Source organism: Oncorhynchus kisutch, unplaced genomic scaffold (genome assembly GCF_002021735.2).
Source record: "Oncorhynchus kisutch isolate 150728-3 unplaced genomic scaffold, Okis_V2 Okis03b-Okis08b_hom, whole genome shotgun sequence".
NCBI lineage: Eukaryota > Metazoa > Chordata > Actinopteri > Salmoniformes > Salmonidae > Oncorhynchus > Oncorhynchus kisutch.
In genome coordinates, this window is record NW_022261980.1 from 3,366,443 (window position 1) to 3,370,346 (window position 3,904).

Below are 3,904 nucleotides of genomic sequence, written 5' to 3' on the forward strand. Positions count from 1 at the left end.
CAGTAACACATTTCTCAGTAACACATTCCTCGGTAACACATTCCTCAGTAACACATTTCTCAGTAACACATTCGTCAGTAACACATTCTTCAGTAACACATTCCTCAGTAACGCATTTCTCAGTAACACATTCCTCAGTAACACATTCCTCAGTAACACATTCCTCAGTAACACATTCCTCAGTAACACATTTCTCAGTAACACATTCCTCAGTAACACATTTCTCAGTAAAACATTCTTCAGTAACACATTCCTCAGTAACACATTCCTCAGTAACACATTCCTCAGTAACACATTTCTCAGTAGCACATTCCTCAGTAACACATTCCTCAGTAACACGAATGCCTGATTTACACAAGAGTCAAGAGTTGAGTGCATTTCTCAAGTTAGGATTCATCCCTAAGCAAAGTTTAAACCTGTTCATTTAAAAAAGCAATGGAACACAAAACAAAGAACCAGATGTTGAATACAGATTAAGAACAGCATAAAGGATTCAGCAAATGTGTTAAAAAGCATTTCAAGTGTTTCGCTTTGTTTTCTCATCATTCATTTATGAAAATATATTTATATTGATGCAAATGATTGGCATATCTGGCTTGAGTCACTCCCACTTAACATCATTTTCCTACGTGTGCTGCTCTAGAGTAGGCTATCGCTAGCAGCTAGTCTTCATTAATGATAGAAAGCATGATGCTACATGACATTAGCATTACGTAATGTACCATATGACCAGTCACTAGCAGTGGAGGGAAGTGCTTACCCCAAACCCAGTCATACCACAGAAATGCATCTAACATTATTTATCACCTTTGCACGACACTCAAATGTCTGAGTAATGTCTTCATATGTTATTCAAAAGGAAAACACAACAATATAGAGAATTATAGAGGGAAATATATTTTGAGATAACAATTCATTATATAACTATATCACAGTATAATTCTGTATCACAGTCTCATCCTGTATCACAGTATCATCCTCTATCACAGTATCCCAGTATCATTCTGTATCATTAAGTATCACAGTATCATCCTGTATCACAGTATCCCAGTATCATTCTGTATCATTAAGTATCACAGTCTCATCCTGTATCACAGTCTCATCCTGTATAACAGTCTCATCCTGTATCACAGTATCATCCTCTATCACAGTATCCCAGTATCATTCTGTATCATTAAGTATCACAGTCTCATCCTGTATCATTACGTATCATCCAGTTTCAGAGTATCATCCTGTATCATCCAGTATCATCCTGTATAATTAACTATCATCCAGTTTCACAGTATCATCCAATATTATTCTGTATCATCCAGTATCATCCTCTATCACAGTATCCCAGTATCATTCTGTATCATTAAGTATCACAGTATCATCCTGTATCATTAAGTATCATCCAGTTTCAGAGTATCATCCTGTATCATCCAGTATCATCCTGTATAATTAACTATCATCCAGTTTCACAGTATCATCCAATATTATTCTGTATCATCCAGTATCATCCTGTATCACAGTATCATCCTGTATCACAGTATCATCCAGTATCGCAATATCATCCAGTATCATCCTTTATCACAGTATTATCCAGTATCACAGCATCTCAGTATCATCCAGTATCATAAATCATCATATCTGTATCATCCTGTATCACAGTATCATCCAGTATCATTCTGTATCATCCAGTACCATCTTGTATCACAGCATCATCCAGTATCAAAGTATCTTCCAGTATCACAGTATCATCCAGTATCACAGTATCATCCAGTATCACAGTATCTCAGTATGTATCACCAGTATCATCCATTATCATACCTGTATCATCCAGTGTATCACAGTATCATCCAGTATCACAGTATCACAGTATCATCCAGTATCACATTATCATCCAGTATCACAGTATCATCCAGTATCACAGTATCACAGTATCATCCAGTATCACAGTATTATCCAGTATCATTCATTAGGCCCTAATCTATAGATTTCACATGACTCTAAATACAGGTATGCGTCTGTTGGTCACAGATACCTTTAAAAAGTAGGGGTGTGGATCAGGAAACCAGTCAGTATTTGGTGTGTCACGTTCTGACCTTTATTTCCTTTGTTTTGTATTTAGTTAGTATGGTCAGGGCGTGAGTTGGGGTGGGGCAGTCTATGTTTGTTTTTCTATGATTTGGGGATTTGTAAGTTTCAGCCTAGTATGGTTCTCAATCAGAGGCAGGTGTCATTAGTTGTCTCTGATTGAGAATCATACTTAGGTAGCCTGGGTTGCACTGTTTGTTCGTGGGTGATTGTCTATGTTGATTGCTTGTGTCATCACAGTTCTCATTTAGCTTCACGGTCGTTATTTGTTTATTGTTTTGTATAGTGTGTTTCAGTGATCAGTGTTTTCTTTATTAAATTTCATTATGAACACATACCACGCTGTATTTTGGTCCTCCGATCCTTCTCGCCTCTCCTCTTCAGATGAAGAGGAGGACGCCCGTGACATGGTGTGACCAGATGCAGTTGATCAGGCTGTTGGTTGTGGCCTGTGGAATGTTGTCCCACTCCTCTTCAATGGCTGTGTGAAGTTTGGAACTGGAACACGCTATCATACACGTAGATCCAGAGCATCTCAAACATGCTCAGTGGGTGACATGTCTGGTGAGTATGCAGGCCATGGAAGAACTGAGATATTTTCAGCTTCCAGGAATTGTGTTAAAACCCCTGCGACATGGGCCCGTTCATTATCATGCTGAAACATGAGGTGATGGCAGTGGATGAATGGCACGACAATGAGCTTCAGAATCTCGTCACGGTATCTCATTCAAATTGCCATTGATAAAATGCAATTGTCCATAGCTTATGCCTCCCCATACCATAACCCCACCGCCACCACGGGGCACAATGTCACAACATTGACATCAACAACCCCCTCGCTATCTGCCATCTGCCCGGTACAGTGGAAACCGGGATTCATACATGAATAGCACACTTCTCCAGCGTACCAGTGGCCATCGAAGGTGAGCATTTGCCCACTGAAGTGGGTTTGCAATGCCGAACTGGTGTCAGGTCAAGACCTTGGATGAAGATGACGAGCACGCAGATATAACTTCCATGAGACGGTTCCTTATCTGACAGTTTGTAAAGAAATGATTCTGTTGTGCAAAACCCACAGTTTCCTCAGCCTGTCCGGTGGCTGGTCTCAGACAATCCTGCAGGTGAAGAAGCCGGATGTGGAAGGTCCTGGGCTTGGCGTTGTTACACGTGGTCAATGGCTGTGAAGTGGTTGTGACAATACAGCCAAATTCTCTAAAACCACGTCGTATGGATATGGTAGTATTTTAGAGTGGCTTTTTATGTCCACCACCAAGGTGCAACTGTGTAATGATCATGCTGTTTAATCATCTTATTGATACGCCACACCTGTCAGGTGGATGGATTATCTTGGCGAAGGAGAAATGCTCACCAACAGGGAAGTAAATACATTTGTGCACAACATTTGAGAGAAATACGCTTTTTGTGCGTATGGAACATTTCTGGGATATTTTATTTCAGTTAATTGGAAACATGGGACCAACACTTTACGTGTTGTGTTTCTATTTTTGTTCAGTGTACTAAAGTTGATTACATTGCACAGTTACGACACTGACTCCCCTCCTTTCCTTCTGGACCCAGTCAGATTGAATCCCTTCTACAGTATCTATATCTGTGGTGCTGAGTGAGCAAAAAGCATCTTATGATAGCAATTAAAATTGCAATGGTCTTTGGTGCGTGCTACTGTCAGACCAGTTGTGTGTGGTGTGTGTGTGTGGGTGTGTGTGTGGGTGGCTCAACGGGAGGGAGCTGCTGGAAGTTATCACGGCTCTCTCTCTCTCTCTCTCTCTCTCTCCCTCCCTCTTTCTACCCCTTCCTCTGTCTCTCCCTC